Source organism: Chiloscyllium punctatum, chromosome 14 (assembly GCF_047496795.1).
Source record: "Chiloscyllium punctatum isolate Juve2018m chromosome 14, sChiPun1.3, whole genome shotgun sequence".
Classification (NCBI taxonomy): domain Eukaryota; kingdom Metazoa; phylum Chordata; class Chondrichthyes; order Orectolobiformes; family Hemiscylliidae; genus Chiloscyllium; species Chiloscyllium punctatum.
In genome coordinates this window covers 58,655,086-58,675,992 of record NC_092752.1, presented here as the reverse complement: position 1 = coordinate 58,675,992, position 20,907 = coordinate 58,655,086, and the positions used below count along the sequence as shown (strand labels likewise).

Below are 20,907 nucleotides of genomic sequence, written 5' to 3'. Positions count from 1 at the left end.
GCTAGGTCCTGCTTCATGGCCCCAAAACTGGCTGTGTTCCTGCATAGCTCCTTAACCTGTGGACCTCTCCTATCATTTTCCATAAGCACTGGGAGTAATCGGGGGCTCACTGCCCTTGTAGCCCTGCTTTTTACCTTCTTACCAAACTCCCGATACTCATTTGACCAGAACTCATCCAACTGTATCTACGTCATGTGTACTGATGTGCACAATTACCACTGATTGTTCACCCTCCCCCTGTAGAAAGGGGCAAAATCTGACCTCCCCTTGGGGAACAAGGTAGGGAAAGGGACTGAGGTGTTTGTTGGGGATAATTTTAACAAAGTAACGGTTGAAAACAGTTATGGAAAAGGACAGGCCTGGTCCATAAGTGAAACAGCAACATTGTCCTGCGCCAATCCAGAAGGTATTGGTCAAGAGCTTTTAACAGTTGATTGTGGAGACTATTTGCAGGTAAATGGACCTCAGGCAGGTGGGAAGTTTTCCAAAGAGCAATAAAATGAGAGTTCAGGGTGAGAGTATTTCTGTTCGTGTGAAGGACAATGCTGATTACAAGTAGAAAATTCTGGATGACTGGGGATATTGAGGTTCTGGTCAAGAAAAAGGCAGTCCATGTCACATATGGCCAGCTGGACTCCTCGAAGAACATTGTGGGTACAGTAATACACTGAAGAGGGAGAGCAGTAAGGCCAGGAGGAGACCTGAGTAAACTTTGGCTGATAATGCTGAGGAAAATCCAAAGGGATTCTACATGAATACTAACAACAGAAGATTAACTAGAGACAGAATGTGCCCCATTAAAGATCAATGGGGTAATCCATGTGTGGAACCACAGGAGATGGGTGAGATCCTTGAGGAAAATTTCACATCAATACTTAAAGACTGGGGAAGTCAGGGAAATAAAGTCTTCAAAGGTCTCCACATAACAGAACATGAGGAGCTAGAGTTTTAAAAAAGCATTGAAAAAAAGACAAATCCCTCGAGCTAATCATATATATCCGAGGACATTGGGGGAAACTCAGGAAGAATTGCCCCTTAAAGAGGTATTTATATCAGTGACAGCCACGGGTGATGAGCTGGAAGCCTGCAGGGTGTTTAATGTTGTGCCAGTGTTTAAAACTGCTGTGAGGGAAAGCCAGGCACCAAAAGACCAATTGGCTTGATGGTAGTGTTGCGTACGGTGTTGGAAGGGGCTCTGAGGGACAGGAGTCACATGCATTTCGAAAGGCAAGGGTTGATTAGGGACAGTTAACGCAAAGTACACAAGTAGTGTCTCACAAACTTGACTGCGCTTGTCGAAGACGTGACTAAGAAGATAGAAGAAGACAGAACAGGAGACTGTGTCTATACCTGATCACAGCAAGGCCTTGGACAGGGTTTAGCGTGGAACATTGGTTAGTAAGATTAGATCACATGGGATCAGGGAGAGATAGCCAAATGGATACAAAATTGGCTTGACAGTAGGAAACAGAGTGGTGGGAGAGGGTTGTTGTGCAGACTGGGGGCCTATGACCAGCGGTGTGCCCGAAGGAACAGTGCTACATCCACTGTTATGCATTATTTACAGAAATTATTTCTATAAGAGCATAGGAGTCATTGTTAGTAAGTTTGTTGATAAAGGTCCTTATAGAACACGAGTTATAGTGGGCTGGGAATACAGTTATCGAAGGGGATCGCGAACATCTGAGCCAGTGGGCCAAGGAATGAAAGATGGAGTTGGATGAAGGTGATGGATTTTGTTAAGGCAAACTCGGGAGGACTAACAGTTAATGGTCGGGCCCTGGGCAGTGTTGTCGAACAGAGAGAGAGAGAGAGACCAAGGGGTACAGTTACATTGTTCCTTGGAAGTGACATCGCAGGTGGACAGGGTGGGGAAAGCGACATTAGGCACACTTGCCGTCATGGGTCAGGGCATTGAGTACCTGAGTTGGTACATCATGATACGGCTGTACAAGGCATTGCTGGGTGGCCAGTTGGAGTACTGCATAGAATTCTGATCCTCCTGCTTTAGGAAGCATTTCCTGAAACTGTAAACGGAGTAAAGATTGACGAAGATGTTACTGATACTGGAGGGTTTGAGAGAAACGGAGAGGCTGGATAAGGTGGAAAGCAACATGGGGGAATGAGATAGCTTTGGCAGATAAGGTTAAGGAGAATGCAAGGACATTCTACAGCACACACATACGAAAAGCAGCTAGAGAGACAATAGGGCCCTGCAAAGATCAATAAGGCCAATCCATGTGTGGAACCACAGAAGATGGTGAGACCCTAAATGAACATTTTATGTCAAATTATTGCACACAAGTCAGTTAAAGAGACAATGATGGCTTGAAAAGAGTTCTCTTTCCAGAAGAGGTGGTGCTGGAGGTCTTAGAACACAAAGGTAGAGAAAGCCCTAGGTCCTGAACAAGTGTATCCCAGAACATTGTGGCAAAGCAGTGGCAGGGACAAGAGCAGAACTATTTGTATCATTGTCCTTCAATGATACAAATCGCAGGACCTTGATTTAAACCACGAGGGATACAGGTAAGGTGATTAGCCAACGTCTTTACCTCATGGCAGTGGAGTCCATAACTAGATTGGATCGAAGTGCAGAAGGAGGAGATGTTCGCAATTCTGTAAAGTCTAAAAATAGATAAGTCCCCGGGGCTAGATGGGATTTATTCTCGGATTCACTGGGAATCCAGGAAGGAGATTGCCAAGCCTTTGGCTTTGAGGTTTATGTCATCAATGTTTACTGGAATAGTGCCAGAAGGTTGGAGGAGAGCAAATGTTGTCACCTCAGATTAGATTACTTGCAGTGTGGAAAAAGCCCATTCGGCCCAACAAGTCCACGCCGACCCTCTGATGAGCAACCCACCCAGACCCATTCCCTTAATTTATCCCTTCACTTAACACGATGGGCAATTTAGCGGCCAATTCACCTAACCTGCACATTTTGGACTGTGGGAGGATACCGGAACACCCGGAGGAAACCCACACAGACACGGAGAGAATGTGCAAACCCCACACAGACAGTTGGCTGAGGCAGGAATTGAAGCTGGGTCTCTGGCGCTGTGAGGCAGCAGTGCTAACCACTGTGTCACTGTGCCACCCCAAGCAGGGGAGTGGAGACAATCCTGGTAGTTATAGACCTGTGAGCCTTAATTTGATTCTGGGTAAAGTTTTGGAAAGGCTTGTAAGGGATAGGATTTATATTCATCTGGAGATGAGTAAGTTGATTAGGGATAGTCAACAAGATTTTGTGATGGGTAGGTTGTGCCTCACAAACCTTATTGAGGTCTTTAAGAAGGTGAACGAAGAGATGGATGAGGGTAAAGCAGTTGATATGGTGTATATGTATTTCAGTAAAGCGTTTGTTAAGGTTCCCCATGGTAGGCTATTGCCGATAATGCAGAGGCATCGGATTGTGGGTGATTAACCATTTTGGATCAGAAATTGGCTCACTGAAAGAAGGCAGAGGGTAGTGGTTGATGGGAAATATCGATCCTGGAGTTCAGTTACTAGTGGGTACTACCAGGATGTGTTTTGGGTCCACTGTTGCTGTCATTTATATCAATGACCTGAACGAGGGTATTGAAGGGTGGGTTAGTAAATTTGCAGAAGACACTAAGGTCGGTTGAGTTGTGGATAGTGACGAAGGATGTTGTGGGTTCCGGAAAGGTATAATAGACAGCTGGACTGAAAGTTCGCATATGGAGTTTAATGTGGAAAGGTGTGAGGCGATTCACTCTGGAGGGAGTAACAGGAACACAGAGTAATGGGATAATGGTAGTGTAGATGAACAGAGAGATCTCTATGTCCATGTACATAGATCCTTCAAAGTTGCCACCCAGGTTTATGGGTTTTCTAAGAAGCCATTCAGTGTGTGAGCTTGTATTGGTACAGGGATTGAGTTTCAGAACCATTAGACCATACTGCAGCTGTACAAAACTCTGGGTGTGGCCACATTTGTTCAGGAAGGATGTGTAAGCTTTGGAAAGGATTCAGAGGACATTTACAAGAAAGTTACCTGGTATGGAGGGAAGGTCTTATGAGGAAAGGATGAGGGACTTTAAGCTGTTTTTGTTCAAGAGAATGTGTTTGAGGTCAATTAATTGAGATAAAAAAGAGAAATCAGCAGGTGAGATGGGTTGGACAGCGAGAGCCTTTTCTCTTGGATGGTGATGCCTAGCACGAGGGGAGATAGCTTTAAATTGAGGGAGATATTAATATTGATAACTAGATATGGGACAGATGCCAGAGGTAGGTTCTTTACTCAGAATAGTCGGGGCATGGAATGCATTGCCTGCAACAGTGGTAGACTCGCCAATTTTAAGAGGATTTAAACGGTCATTGGATAGACATATGGATAAGAACTGGAATAGTGTTGGTTCAATGGGCTGCAGATTGGTTCCACACGTTGGCCCAAAACCGAAGGCCGAAGGGTTTGTATTGCGCTGTCATGTTCTGTGTTCCAATGGGCATAAATATGAGATGGGAGAGGAAAGACAAAAGATTTTAGGAGAAACTTTTCTACACAGAGGATGGTGCAGTTATGGAATGAGCTTCCAGGGGAAATGGTAGAGAAAAGTACAATTACAACATGGAAAAGTTGGGCAGGTACATGGGGAGGGGAAGGTTTTTAGGGATATGGGTCAAATGCTGGGAAATGTGACTCATTCATGGACTCTGGTCAGCATGGATGAGTTGGATTGAAGGAATAGTTTCCGTGCTGCATGGCTCTGTCTCCAGTTATTGGAGGAGGAGACCACCGAGATAAGACATGTTGTGGACAATGAAGCAAGTTACATCGATAGGGATGGTAGTCTGGAATTCAGTACATTTCAAATATGTGGAGGGACTATTGGGATAGGAGGACATTACAGAGATAGGAACTGTTATAGGAGTTACAAATTATTGAAGACACGGTGCACAAGACATGCCATAGATACACTGTTGCAGAGTAGTGAATCTTAGTACAACAGAACTTACATTAGGAGTGGTGATTGAGCCTGGGGTGTGTGTGAGCTGTGCTCCCCCTCCAGCACTGCACCTGTGTCATGTCTTGTTAGCTGATGTTTGGAGCCCTCTCTTTGCTCTCTGCTCTGTGCACTGTGAGTGATCTTACCTCACTGCAGGATTTATTGAAGGCTCTAGATCTCCCTGTCCTTTGTCTCTCTGGCTGACCAACCGTCTTCAATGAGGTGATGGACGAGACATCCAGCAGCTGGGAAGTTAATTGAGTACCTACAGGAGACAGAGGAATGGACAGAATGGGAAATTAGACTGATGCAGTGAGGATTAAAAATGGCACTGAGTACCACGACAGACATCTGAAAAATCCCAGTCTCCATCCCTGGCCTGTGCTGCTTCATCTCTTTGGAGTGGAGAATTCTGTTAGCTCAAGATCTGGTGTAGCTGCAATAGAGAGAGAGACAGAGAGACAGAGAGAGAGAGAGACAGACTGAGAGAGAGAGAGAAAGAGAAAGAGCGAGATACTAAGTGATATCACCAGAGTACTGGAAGGTAACAGGATTCCACAATTGTGTTGGAAGAACAGGTTTTGCTTCATGATGCACTGGTATAACCAGTCAGGAATGAGCAACCAGTGAGCAGGTGAAGTGATGGCCGAGTGGTATTATTGCTAGAGCACGTATCCCAAATCTCAGCTAATGTTCAAGGGAGGCAGGTTGGAATCCCATCATCAGAAATGGTGGAATTTGAAATCAATAATTTTAAAAATAGTAATTAACAATCCACAAATAAGTATGAGACCATTGCTGATGTACAACAAATCCAAACACTTGTCCTTTCGGGAAAGACATCTGCCCATCCTGACGTGGTCTGCATGACATCCCCACAGCAAAGTAGTTGCTTCTCAATTACCCCCTGAAATGGCTGAGCAAGTTACTCAGCTCAAGGGCAGCTAGGGATGGGCAAGAAAGGCTGGTCAGCCAAAGGGCACCCACATCCCATACCTGATTTACAAAATAATCCATTAGGATGGTCCCACTGGAATATGCTGGGAGCAGTGTCCTGGCCAGTCATGTCAGTAGGTTTATGGACAGGGCTTTAAACTGACAGAGAGGGTGCAGGGCCAGGGTTCTGGTGAAAGGAGCTTTCCAAATCCAGAGAGAAAAGGAGATGCATCAGAACAGCATGGGAATGTGACCGAAGACAAGCAGAAAGGAACTCGGTGGGACCAAGTTTAACTAAAATTGTACGTCAGTGAATACATTTGTGACAGGAAATTATGGGAAAGAGTAAGTTTTTTTTTAATGGACAACATCGCTGCAATAAGGTAGATGGATAGCAGAGAGACAGAGCTACATGGTGAACATAAATATTCAATGGTTCACAATCTCGTGCAAACTCAGGCAAAGTGGGCAATGCTAACAATAATGGATAACAAAGGCATTACAGAGAAAGCATTTGGCCGCAGATCATAAAGTAGAGTCAGTTTGAATGTAAATTCTGGCTACTACTTGCCACGGACACAAGTGAACCAGATGAGTTCTTCCAACTGATTAACAATGTTTTTATGATAGCCTCACCAATGTCTTTTACTGATGCAACATGACATCCCAACTCCTACTCTCAATGTGCTCCCCCAAAGAAGGTAACCACCCCAAATGCTTGCTTCACCAGCCTGTCGACCTGTGACACCACACTCAAAGAACTGCCAAGGACACAAGCAGCTGAACAGTTTTAGCCACCGAACAGCATTTCATTGCTCATTACTGCATTAAACAGGAACCCATTGGAATTTTTAACAAAGGCTTGTGGATAATTTGGTGAAACTTCAATATTCGTATAATCTCGTATAGTCAATTCTCCTGCTCCGCGGATGCTACCTGGCCTGCTGTGTTTTTCCAGCACCACATTTTTCAACTCTGGTACACCAGCATCTGCAGTCCTCACTTTCTCCTGTTTGCATAATCTTGTCAATCACACTGACAACAGTGACATTGGAAGAGGAGTGAGGAGATTTTTTTTTCAGTGCTTCTTTGAGTAACACATTGTGAAACTGGCTATAACATAACTATCTCAGATCAACTGTTGTGCGATGAAACTTAGTGACTGAGTAATGTCACCGGGAGAGATCCTCCGGGAAATTTCGATACAGTGCAGTTTAAAGAAACAAAGTTTTGAAGTAAATCACAAAGGACAAATTACAACTGGAAACAAAAATAGCCAGTTACATGAGGTTGAAAGGAGAACTGACCAAGGTAAACAGGCTAAAATGACTGAAATATGTGTCTGTAAATGAACAGTGGAAAACATTTGAAGGGACAGTGAAACATACTCAACAGAAGGACATTCCATTGAAACAGTTCAAACCTCAGCAAGAAATTCCCACCCGTCCCTCACTCAGGACAAAATGGATCAGATTAGATTATGAGGCTTAGAAGATCACCAAAATGTACTTAAAATCCTGAAGTAAGAGAGCATTTGAGGAGTAAGTGTTAAAGGAATTGCAAAGGGTCAGCTCGCAGGAGGGCGGCAGTGGGAAGGGGAATCATGATCAGGGTTTAATGACACAACAGGAACAGGGAGAGGTGAAGGTGCTGGAGGTGGTGAGAATGTTACAGAGAGTAGTCAGGGCCTGAACAATGTTACAAAGCCAGTACGGATTGCTGCAGATGGAGGGGTTTGCAGAGATAGGGAGGGACATATGTATCTTTATTTATTCCTTAATGGGATGTAGGTGTCACTGATTGGACCAGCATTCTTTGCCCCCACTGCGAATTGGTCAGAGGGTAGCACAGAGTCAGCCATATTGCTGTGGGTCTGGAGTCACATGTCGGCCAAACTGATTAGAATATCAGATGTCCTTCCCTAAAGGAGGTCAGTGAACCAGATGAGTTCTTCCTACAGATCAGCAATGCTTTTACGGTGACCTCACCAGTGACTTGTACAGATGCAACATGGTAAAAACAAGGGCTGTAGTTGCTGGAAACCAGATTCTAGATTATAGTGGTGGTGGAAAAGCACAGCAGGTCAGGTAGCATCTTGACATCCCAACTCCTACTCTCAATGCTCTGCCCAATGAAGGTAACCATCCCAAACACCTGCTTCACCAGCCTGTCTACCTGCATCCCTGGGTCACTGACTGACAACACTACCCAGGGCCCGAACATTAACTGTACAGGTCCCACCCTGGTTTGTTTCACCAAAAATGGAACACTTCACATTTATCTAATTAAACTCCATCTGCTATTCTGCAGCCCACTATCCCAGCAATACTGTTCATCTTGTTATATCAAAGATAACCTTCTCCACAGTCCACTTTACCATCAATTTCAGTGTCACTCAAAAACCTTACTTACCAGGAAACCAATATTCCCATCCAAACCATTTATCCAAATGACAAACAACAGTGGACCCACTCCACCGCTGGTCACATGCCTCCAGTCAAAAAACAACATGTCTCCCACCACCCTCTGTCTCCTACCATCAAGCCAATTTTGTATCCAATTGACTAGCTCATCCTGAATGTCATATCCTTTTATATTGATTTGAGCTTATTACCCAGTTTACCACACAGAACGTAGAAGACAGAACAAGACCCTTCGGCCATGATGACATGCCAACATTTTACCCGACTGTAAGATCAAATTAACTTCCATACACTTCATTTTACTATCATCCATGTGCCTATCCAAGAGTCTGTTAAAATGTCCTGTTCCACCCACCCACCACTCTCTGTGTAAAGAACCTACATCTGAAATCTCCCCTTACCCATCCTCCAATCACCCTAACATTATGCCCCTTGTACCATGTATGCCATGGGATAAAGAGGTCTCTCACTATTCACTCTATCTATGCCTCACACCATCTTGTTCACATCTACCGAGTCGCCCCGCCCCCTTCTTCACACCAATGAGAAAAGCCTTAGCTCCGTCAACCCTTCTTCATAAGACATGCTGTCCAGTCCAGGCAGTATCCTGATAAATCTCCTTATTATCCTCTCTAGAGCTTCCACATCCTTCCTGTAATGAAGGGATCAGAACTGAACACAATATTCCAAGTGGGGTCTAAACAGGCATCTCTAGATCTGCAGCATAACTTCATGGCTTTAAAACTCAATCCCCCAGCTAATGAAAGCCAATACAACATAATCCTTCTTAACAACATTTTCAGCTTGGGTGACAAATTTGACGGATCTCTGGTTATGAAATCCAAGATCCATCTGTTCCTCCACACTATTCAGTATTCTGCCTTTATCCCTGTATTCTGCAAAATGAGTCACTTCACGCTTTTCCAGATTTGACTTCATCTGCCACTTCTCAGCCCAGCTCTACATCCTGTCAATGTCCCGTTGCAACCTCCCATAGACATCTACACTATTCACCACTCAACCAACCTTCATGTCATTGGGAAACTTAATTACCCACTCATCCAATCACACATCCCAGTCGTTCATAAACTCACAAAGAGCAGAGGTCCTGTAACCTCTCCCTGCAGAAAACCACTGGTCACCGAGCTCCAGGCTGAATGCTTTCCATCTGTCATCACCCTCTGTCTTCTCTGGGCCAGGAATTCTGTATCCAGACTGGCAGGTTTCCATGTTTCCCATGCCCTGTACTTTTCCAATGAGCCATAAATGCATATCGTCATATTCTCATTGGATTCACTAAGATTTGTGAGGCATGACCTGTCCCTTACAAAGCCATGCTGACCCTCTGTAATCAAACTATGGTTTTTCAGGGAATCATAAGTCCTGTCTCTCAGCGTCCTCTCCAATAATCTGCACATCACAGACAGAAGACTGACAGGTCTGTAGTTCCCAGGATTATCTCTATTCCTTTTCTTGAACAACGCATGGCTGATTCGCATAACCTGCTCATCTTTGGACTGTGCGTGGAAACCGGAGCACGTGTTGGAAACCCACGCAGACATGGAGAGAATGTGCAACTTCCACACAGTCAGTCGCCTGGGGCTGGAATCGAAATTGCGTCCCTGGTGTTGTGAGGCAGCAGTGCTAACCACTGAGCCACCGTGCTGCCCCATGTAACTCTCTAGAGCCCTGCTTCTGATCCTTGGTTCCTCAACCTTAATTTAGCTTCCTTCTTCCTCTTGACTAAATGTTCTACATCGCTTGGAACCTTCGCAAATGCTTTGCTGAAGTCCATGTAGACAACGTTGACTGCTCTGACTTTATCGATCTCTTGGCAACCTTCTCAAAGAGTCAATCCAGTTTGTGACATATGGTTTTCCACTCACAAAGCCATATTGACTATCTCTAATCAGCCCTTGCTATTTCAAATATATCTAGCTCCTTTCTCTCCTCCAACAACTTCCCCATCACTGGACTCACGCGGCTGTAATTTCCTGGCGTTTCCCTTCAGCCCTTAAGTGATGGAACAGCATTAGCCGCCCTGCAGTCTTCCAACACCTCACTGTGTCTGTTGATAATATAAATATCTCTGTTAGGGACACCGCAATCTCTTCCCTAGCTTCCCATAATATTCAAGGATAGACCTAATGAGCTACTGAGGATTGATCTACCTTTATTTGTTTTAAGATTCCAGCACTTTCTCTTCTCTGGTGAGGATTCATTCCAAGACATCACTATTTATTTCCCCAAGTTCCCGAGCTTCCATGTCTTTTTCCACAGTAACCTCTGACATCACTATTTTGTCTAATATCTCATCCACCTCCTGGTAGTTAAGGGGCCCTATTCTCTACCAAGTTACTCCTTAGTCCTTATTGAAACTTGTGGAAAGGTTTCTGAAAATTTAAATAAACCGTATCCTCGGTACAGCCACTCCTACACCCATATCTATCCTGCCATTTATATTCACACCAATAAAAATACAATCCAACAGGCTCAAAACCACATTCTCTTTTTATTAAATGTGTTTCTGAGGGTCCAGTTATTATTTATTGACATATCCTTTCAAACACATTCCAGCTCCCGACCTACTGTCAGAGTAACACTATATGGTTTTAGACTGACAGCAGAAAGGGTTATGGGAGTTCTGGTTTCTCAATCTGAAGAAGGTAGCTTACAGGTTCAACAGGTAAGAGAGGTTTTGGAAATAAGGAGGGTCATGGGGACTGAAGGACATTATGGAGATAGGGAGTGATGTGGGGACTGTATGAGATTATGGACATACAGAGTGCAGTGGTAACTGAAGAACGTTATGAAGATAGGGAGTGATGTGGGGCCTGAAAGAGGCCAAACAGATCTGGAGGGTTGTTGGGACTGAAGGAGGTTGCACAGATCAGGAGGATCATGGGGACTGAAGGAGGTTGCTCTGAACGGGAGGGTCGTGGGGCCTTTTGGAGGTTATGGAGTTAGGGAGATTTGTGGGGAATGATTCAGGTTACGTGGATAGGAAGAGTCGTGGGGACTGAAGGAGTTTATGGAGATAGGGAGGGCTGTGGGGACTGAAGGGGCTTACACACGTAGGAGGATTGTGGGGACATGAAGGAGCTTATGGTGATGGTAAGTTTATAGAAAGCACAGGAAAGAAGAGCAGGTATCGGCCATTTGACTACACAGTCGGTCCCGCCATTCAATATGATCAGGACTGATTATCTAACCCAGTACAGTATTCCTGCTTTCACACCTTATTCTGATATTATAGTGACTACTGGCATTTAGCGATACAGCAGGCTGTAGTAACTGGGACGGGGGTGTGTCTTACGGAGATAGGGAGAGTTGTGGAAGATGGAACAGGTGACAGATACAGGGAAGATTTTAGAAATGCGAGGACTCTACACGGCTTTCGAGGATTACAGGGATGGGACATGGTATCAATCACAGGAAGGACTTTGGGAGTTCGATCTGCGACGGGTACAGCTGAGAACAGAAGTTAATCAAACAGTCAGGACAGGCAGGGACAAGGTAGGACTAATACATTAAACTGCATTTATTTCAATGTAAGGGCCCCAACAGGGAAGGCAGATGAACTCAGGGCATGGTTAGGAACATGGCACTGGGATCTCATAGCTATGACAGAAACATGGTTCAGGGATGGGCAGGACTGGCAGATTAATGTTCCAGGATACAATTGCCACAGGAAGGTTAGAAAGGGAGGCAAGAGAGGAGAGGGAGTGACATTTTTGATTAGGGATAGCATAACAGCTGTGCTGAGGGAGGATATTCCCAGAAATACATCCAGGGAAGTTATTTGGGTGGAAATGAGAATTAAGAAAGAGATGATCACGTCATTGCGATTGTATTATAGACCCCCCCCCCCCCACTAGTCAGAAGAAAATTGAGAAACAAACTTGTCAGGAGATCTCAGCTATCTGTAAGAATAATAGGGTAGTTATGGTAGGGGATTTCAACTTTCCAAACATAGACTGGGACTGCCATAGTGTTAAAGGTTTAGGTGGAGAGGAATTTGTTAAGTGTGTACAAGACAATTTTCTGATTCAGTATGTGGATGTACCTACTTGAGAAGGTGCAAAACTTGACCCACTCTTGGGAAATAAGGCAGGGCAGGTGACTAGGGTGTCAGTGGGGGAGCACTGAGGCCAGCGACTATAATTCTATTTGTTTTAAAATAGTGATGGAAAAGGATAGACCAGATCTAAAAGTTGAAGTTCTAAATTGGAGAAAGGCCCATTTTGACGGTATCAGGCAAGAACTTTCGAAAGCTGACTGGAGGCAGATGTTCGCAGATAAACGGACGGCTGGAAAATGGGAAGCCTTCAGAAATTAGATAACAAGAATCCAGAGAAAGTATATTCCTGTCAGGGTGAAAGGGAAGGCTGGATGACTCAGGAAGTTGAGGGTTTGATTAAGAAAAAGAAGGAAGCATATGTCAGATATTGACAGGATAGATCGAGTGAATCCTTAGAAGAGTATAAAGGAAACAGGAGTATACTTAAGAGGGAAATCAGGAGGGCAAAACCAGGACATGAGATAGGTCTGGCAAACAGAATTAAGGAGAATCGAAAGGGTTTTTACAAATACATTCATGACAAAAGGGTAACTAGAGAGAAAATAGGGCCCCATCAGCAAGGCGGCCTTTGTGTGGAGCCACAGAAAATTGGGGAGATACTAAATGAACATTTTGCATCAGTATTTACTGTGGAAAAGGGTATGGAAGATATAGACTGTTGGGAAATAGATGGTGACATCTTGCAAAATGTCCAGATATACAGAGGAGGAAGTGCTGGATATCTTGAAACGCTTAAAGGTGGATAAATCCCCAGGACCTGATTAGGTGCACCCGAGAACTCTGTGGGAAGCTAGAGAAGTGATTTCTGGACCTCTTGCTGAGATATTTGTGTCATCGATAGTCACAGATGAAGTGGCGGAACACTGGAGGTTGGCAAACATGGTGTCACTGTTTCAGAAGGGTGGTGAGGACAAGCCAGGGAACTATAGACCGGTGAGCCTGACCTCGGCGGTGGACAGGTTGTTGGAGAGAATCCTGAGGGACAGGATGCACATGTATTTGGAAAGGCAAGGACTGATTAGGAATAGTCAACATGGCTTTGTGCATGGGAAATCATGTGTCAGAAACTTGATTGAGTTTTTTGAAGATGTAACAAAGAAGGCTGATGAGAGCACAGCAGTAGACGTGATCTATATGGACTTCAGTAAGGCGTTCGACAAGGTTCCCCTTGGGAGAATGATTAGCAAGATTAGATCTCATGGAATACAGGGAGAACTCGCCATTTGAATACAGAACTGGCTTAAAGGTAGAAGACAGAGGGTGGCTGTGGAGGGTTCTTTTTCCGACTGGAGGCCTGTGACCAGTGGAGTACTACTGGGATCGGTGGTGGATCCTTTACATTTTGTCATTTACATAAATGATTTGGATGTGAGCAGAAGAGGTGCAGTCAGTAAGTTTGCAGATGACACCAAAATTGGAGGTGTAGTGGACAGCGAAGAGGGTTACCTCAGATTACAACAGGCTCTGGACCAGCTGAGCCAATTGTCTGAGGAGTGGCAGATGGAGTTAAATTCACATAAATGCGAGGTGCTGCATTTTGGGAAAGCAAATTTTAGCAGGACTTATGCACTTAATGGTAAGGTCCTAGGGGGTGTGGCTGAACAAAGATAACTTGGAGTGTGGGTTCATAGCTCCTTGAAAGTGGAACCACAGGTCAACAGGATAGTGAAGAAGGCATTTGGTATGCTTTCCTTTATTGGTCAGAGTATTGAGTACTGGAGTTGGGGGTCATGTTGCAGATGTACAGGACATTGGTTAGGCCACTGTTGGAATATTGCATGCAATTCTGGTTGACTTCCTATCGGAAAGATGTTGTAAAACTTGAAATGGTTCAGAAAAGATTTTCAAGGATGTTGCCAGGGTTGGAAGATATGAGCTGTAGGGAAAGGCTGAACAGGCTGGGGCTGTTTTCACTGGAGTGTCGGAGGCTGAGGGGTGACCTTACAGAGGTTTAGAAAATTATGAGGGTTATGGATAGGACAAATAGACAAAGTCTTTTCCCTGGGGTGGGGGAGTCCAGAACTAGAGGGCATAGGTTTAGGGTGAGAGGGGAAAGATATAAAAGAAACCCAAGGGGCAACTTTTTCACACAGAGGGTGGTACCTGTATGGAATGAGCAGCCAGTGGATGTAGTGGAGGATGGTACATTTGCAACATTTAAGAGGCATTTGGATGCGTATATGAATAGGAAGGATTTGGAGGGATATGGGCCGGGTGCTAGCAGGTGGGACAAGATTGAATTGGGATAGCTGGTCGGCATTGGCAGGTTGGACTGAAGGGTCTGTTTCCATATTGTACATCTCTATGACTCATGGAGGTTTTAGAAATAGACTGTGTGGTCGGATCTGGAGGAGGTTAAAGGCATAAAGGTTTGTAGTTTTTGAAGGAAATTACATGAAGCGGGACCAGCAGAGTTTACAGGGACTGAGTGTGTTTTACAGACAGGAAGAGTTCATAGTCATCATTAGAAATGCAGAAACTAATTTATGAGAGAAGCAGGGTCACTCTGATTTGTGCCCAGAGTCTAACAGCTGGAGGAGGTTACTAAGGTACAGAGCTTGTTTGTTGTTGTGACGGGAAGGTTACAGAGATCATGAAGGTAGTAGGAGTTTGAAAAAGTCACAAAGACAGAAAGGTTTTCAGGTCTGAAAAGGACTACGCTGACCAGGATGGCTGAAGGAACTGACGGGTTGTTTTTCACAGATAAGGAGAGATGCGACAGAACCCGGGATTAAAGGCAAAGGCAGACACTTGGACAGTCTTACTGATATGAGGAGCTTATAGGGATAAGCAGGATTGCAGGGGCTGATAGAGATAGGGGAAGTGGTGTCTATGAAACAGACAATGGAGAAACTGACAGACATAGGGAGGGTTCTGTGGAACAGATGAAATTACAGACAAGATGGTGATAATGAAGCCTGAGAATTTTCTCATGTTCCTTGCCCAGCATTGTTCCTACATCATGCCCTCAGGGTCTGAATTAAAGTCCACTAACTCCTCCCTGTGCTGTTTACTGTAAGTGATCTTACCGGCTGCAGGATTTACTGAAGCCTCCAGATCTCAGTCTTCACCTTTCTCTGGCTGACCAACTGTCTTCAATGTGGTGATGGACGAGACAGGAATTGGGAATTCTGCTGAGTCAGGGACATCAGGAATACCTGCAGGAGACAGAGAAGTAGACAGAATGGGAAATTAGACTAATGCAATGAAGGTTACACTTGGAGAATGGCACTGAGTCCCACAGAGATCTGGAAATTCCCAGTCTCCATCCATGGCCTGTGCAGTTGCATCTCTCTGGAGTGGAGAATGCTGTTGGCTCAGGATCTGGAGTAGCTGCAAGAGTGAGAGACACTGACAGAGACAGCAATTAGACCCTCACAGTGAGGGATATCACTTGGAGAGAGACTGAGTGATATCAGCAGAGTGCAGGAATGTATCAGGATCACACAATGGTATTATCAGAAGTGGTTCTGACTAGTGAGCATTGCTGCCAGTACTCAGGGAGGACTGAGCTATTTTATTGGGATAGGCTCCTCTGGATGATGCGGTGTGCTGTAAATGGACACAGATGAGTGGGACAGGTCTCAGTTGAATGGAAGTTCCCAAGTCCAAAGAGAAAGGTTGAAATATTGGAACACCATGGAGATGTGGATGAAGACCAACAGAAAGAAACAGTAAGGGACTGAGTTTAATTAAAATACTACATTGTCAAATAGATTTGTGACAGGAAATTATTGGTTAAAATAAAGTAAATGCCATTTCCGCCCCTCACAATTCCTCATACACCACAAGTGACATCACTTCCGCCCTCACAGCATCGCTAATGTCACACGCTCAGTGACTTCTGCGCACCCCCACTGCGTGTTTGCCACCACTTCCGTCCCCACCAACACCACTCACTTGCATTCTGCTGACACCACCCCCAGGTCTCACCATCACCATCCCCGCCCCCCAGAACCCTGAGGGGAACCCCACCCCTGCTCATGACTCCACCCCCATTCCCCCTAACACCACACCCACTCCAGTTACAGGCTCCGTCCCCTCCCCCAGCTCCACACCTACGGCAGGTCCCAGCTCCCAGTCCTGCCGAGTTTTCACCATTCCCCCTGACCTCTCCCTCACTGAGGACGAATGATCAGTCTTCAGCAAAGGCTTTACCTTTATCCCCCTCCGTTCTTGCATCAATGAATTTAATACACGCCGTGACGTTGAACACTTCTTCCGCCTTCTCCATGCGTACTTTTACAATCAAGACTCCCGCCCACCTTCCAAGGACCCATTTGCCGGCCTCCAACACACTCCATTCACCTGGACACCCAGTGCTGGCCTATTACCTGGCTTCGATCTCTTCAATTCCCACTGCCGCTGAGACATTAATCACCTCAACCTATCTACCCCCTCCCCCACTTCAACCTCTCACCCTGACAATGTGCAGCCCTCCAATCCCGCTGCTCCACTCCCGACATCACCATCAAACCAAAAGATAAAGGGGGTGCAGTGGTAGTTTGGCTCACTGACCTCTACACTGCTGAAGCCGGACGCCAACTCGAAGACACCAGCTCCGACCACCCTCTCTACCATGACCCATCTCCCATGACCAAACCATCATCTCCCAGACCATACAGAACCTCATCACCTCAGGAGGAGATCTCCCACCCACAGCTTCCAACCTCATTGTCCGGGATCCCCCACCACCCGGTTCTACCTCCTTCCCAAGATCCACAAGCCTGACCACCCTGGCCGACCCATTGTCTCACCATGCTCCTACCCCACCGAACTCATGTCTGCCTACCTCGACATTGTCCTATCCCCCAGTCCAGGAACTACCCACATTCGTTTGAAACACCACCCACACCCTCCACTCCTCCAAGACTTCCATTTCCCCGGCCCCCAACACATCATCTTCACCATGGTTATCCAATCCCTCTACACCTCCATCTGCCATGACCAGGGCCTCCAAGCCCTCCATTTTTTCCTCTCCTGACGTACACAACAGAACCCTTCCAACGACACTCTCATTCGTTTAGCCGAACTGGTCCTCACCCTTAATATTTTTTTGTTCAAATTCTCCCACTTCCTCTAGACCAAAGGGGTAGGCATGGGCATCTGTATGGGCCCCAGCTCTGCCTATGTAGAACTGTCCATTTTCTGTAGTTACAATGGCTCCACTCCCCACATCTTCCTCCACTACATTGATGACTGCATTGGCGCCACCTCGTGCTCCCGCGAGGAGGTTGAGCAATTCATCAACTTCACCAACACATTCCACCCTGACGTTAAATTTGCCTGGACCATCTCTGACACCTCCTTCCCTATCCTGGACCTCTCCATCCCCTTTAATGACCACAGACTTGACACCAACATTTTTTAAGAACCTACCGACTCCCACAGCTACCGGAATTACAACTTCCCACCCTGCCACCTGCAAAATTGCCAATCCGTATTCCTAATTCCTCCACCTCCACCGCATCTGCTCCCAGGATGACCAGTTCCACCACAGAACCCTCGAGATGGCCTCCTTCTTTAGAGATCGCAATTTCCCTTCCCACGTGGTTAAAGATGCACTCCAACGCATCTCGATCACATCCCGCACCTCCTACCTCAGACCCCACTCCTCCAACCGTAACAAGGACAGAACACCCCTGGTGCTCACCTTCCACCCTACCAAACATCACATAAACCAAATCCTCCGATGACATTTCCGCTACCTCCTAACAGACCCCACCACCAGGGATATATTTCCCTCCCCACCCCTTTCCGCAAAGACCGTTCCCTCCGTGACTACCTGGTCAGGTCCATGCCCCTCAAAAACCCACCCTCCCATCCTGGCACATTCCCCTGCCACTGCAGGAATTGCAAAACCTGCGCCCACACCTCCTCGCTCACCTCAGTCCAAGGCCCCAAAGGAGCTTTCCACATCCAAAGTTTCACCTGCACATCCACCAATATCATTTATTGGATCCATTGCTTCCGATGCGGTCTGCTCCTCTATATTGGGAAGACTGGACATCTCCTAGCAGAACGCTTTAGGGAACATTTCTGGGACACCCGCACCAATCAAACACACCATCCTGTGGCCCAACATTTCAACTCCCCCTCCCACTCTGCCGAGGACATGGAGGTCCTGGGCCACCTCCACCGCCACTCCCCCACCCGATGCCTGGAGGAAGAACGCCTCATCTTCTGCCTCGGAACACTTCAACCCCAGGGCATCAATGTGGACTTCACCAGATTCCTCATTTCCCTTTCCGCCACCTCACCCCTGCTCCAGCTTTACAGCTCAGCACTACCCTCATGACTTGTCCTACCTGCCTTTCTTCTTTTCCACTTACCCACTCCACCCTCCTCTCTGACCTATCACCCTCATCCCTACCCCCATTCACCCATTGTACTCTTTGCTACCTTGCCCCATCCTACTCTCTGACCGATCACCCCCACTCACCTATTGTACTTTATGCTACTTTCTCCCCATTCACAATCCCCTCTCATTTATCTCTCCACTCTGCAGGCTCCCCATCTCTATTCCTGATGAAGGGCTTTTGCCCAAAACGTCGATTTTCCTGTTCCCTGGATGCTGCGCTGACCTGCTGCGCTTTTCCAGCACCACCCTAACCTAGACTCTGGTTTCCAGCATCTGCAGTCCTTGTTTTTTTCCTTATTGGAGAGGAGACTACCGAGATAAGTCATGTTGTTGACACTGAAGCAAGTTACAGTGACAGGAATGGTAGTCTGGAATGCAGTACATTTCAAATATGTGGAGAGACTATCGGGAAGGGAGGAGGTTACAGAGATAGGTGGTGTTGTAGGAATTAAAAATTATTGAAGACACAGGTCCAGCAGACATGCCATAGATACACTGTTGCAGAGTAGTGAGTTTTAATATAACAGAACTTACATTGGGGTGGTGATTGAGCCTGGGGGGTGTGTGTGTGTGTACTGTGCTCCCCTCCAGCACTGTATCTATGTCATGTCTTGTTAACAGATGTTTGGAGCCCTCTCATTGTTTGCTCTGTGCACTGTGGGTGACCTTACCTCACTACAGGATTAATTGAAGGCTCCAGATCTCCTTTCCCTTTGTCTCTCTCTCTCTCTCTGGAAGACCAACTGCGTTCAATGAGGTGATGGACGATCCACCCAGCAGCTGGGAAGGCTATTGAGTCAGGACCTTCCTGAGTACCTACAGGAGAGAGAGGAATAGACAGAATGGGAAATTAAACAGATGCAGTGAGGGTTACACATGGAGAATGGCGCTGAGTCCCACAGAGACCTGTAAAATGGAGCGATATTAAGTAATAATCCCAGATTAGGATCACACAGTCATGCTGGAAGAGCTGGAGTAGCTTCATGATGCTCTGGTATCAGTTCTCAGGGATGAGCAACCGGTGAGCAGGTGAAGTAACGGCCTAGTGGTATTATTGCTCGAGAATGTATCCAAAACCTCAGCTAATGTTCAGGGGAGGCAGGTTTGAATTCCACCATCAGAAATGGAGGAATTTGAAATCAATAATTTTAAAAATAATAATTAACAATCCACAAATAAGTATGAAACCATTACCGATGTACAACAAATCCAAACACTTGTCCTTTCGAGAAAGACATCTGCTCATCCTCACGTGGTCTGCACGACATCCCCACAGCAAAGGGTTTGCCTCTCAATTACCCTCTGAAATGGCCGAGCAAGTCACTCAGTTCAAGGGCAGCTAGGGCTGGGCAAGAAAGGCTGGTCAGCCAAAGACACCCACATTCCATACCTGATTTAATAAATAATCCATAAGGATGGCCCCAGTGGAACTGTGCTGGGAGCAGTATCCTGGCCAGTAATGTCGGTAGGTTTAAAGCCTTTAAACTGACAGAGGGGATGCAGGGACAGGGTTCAGGTGAAAGGAGCTTTCCAAATCTAAAGGGAAAAGGTGAAGCATCGGAACAGCATGGGAATGTGACTGAAGACAACAGAAAGGAACAGGATGGGACAGAGTTTGACTAAAATTGTACCTCAGTGAATAGATTTGTGACAGAAAATTGTAGGAAACAGTAAGTTATTTTTGTTTGAATGGACAACGTCGCTGCAATAAGGTAGATGGATTTGTGACACAGAGATATAAGGGAGTTAGACACCAGAGAGACATGGATACAGAGTGAACAAAAACATTAAATGGTCCAAAAACTTGCCGAACCTCAGGCAAAATGGGCAACACTAACAATAATGGATAACAAAGGCATTACAGAGAAATTATTTCGCCTCAGATCATGAAGTGGAGTCAGTCCGAACGTAAATTCTGGCTACTACTTGCTAAGGACACAAGTGAACCAGATGAGTTCTTCCAACTGATCAACAATGTTTTTATGATAGCCTCACCAATGTCTTTTACTGATGCAACATGACATCCCAACTCCTACTCTCAATGCGCTCCCCAAAGAAGGTAACCACCCCAAACGCTTGCTTCACCACCCTGTCTCCCTGTGACACCACACTCAAAGAACTGCCAAGGACACAAGCAGCTGA

At 45.9% G+C, this 20,907-nt stretch overlaps 1 long non-coding RNA gene across 1 annotated transcript in view; it reads right to left on the bottom strand.

The window, feature by feature from the left end:
* LOC140485773 (uncharacterized) overlaps nucleotides 1-20,907 on the bottom strand; it is a 120,923-nt gene that overhangs the window by 60,223 nt on the left and 39,793 nt on the right. Inside the window, exons 4-6 of the long non-coding RNA XR_011962437.1 lie at nucleotides 19,437-19,581; nucleotides 15,434-15,562; nucleotides 5,111-5,229 (exon numbers count right to left, since the gene is read on the bottom strand). This is a non-coding gene — a long non-coding RNA (uncharacterized lncRNA). The remainder of the gene's footprint in view (nucleotides 1-5,110; nucleotides 5,230-15,433; nucleotides 15,563-19,436; nucleotides 19,582-20,907) is intronic.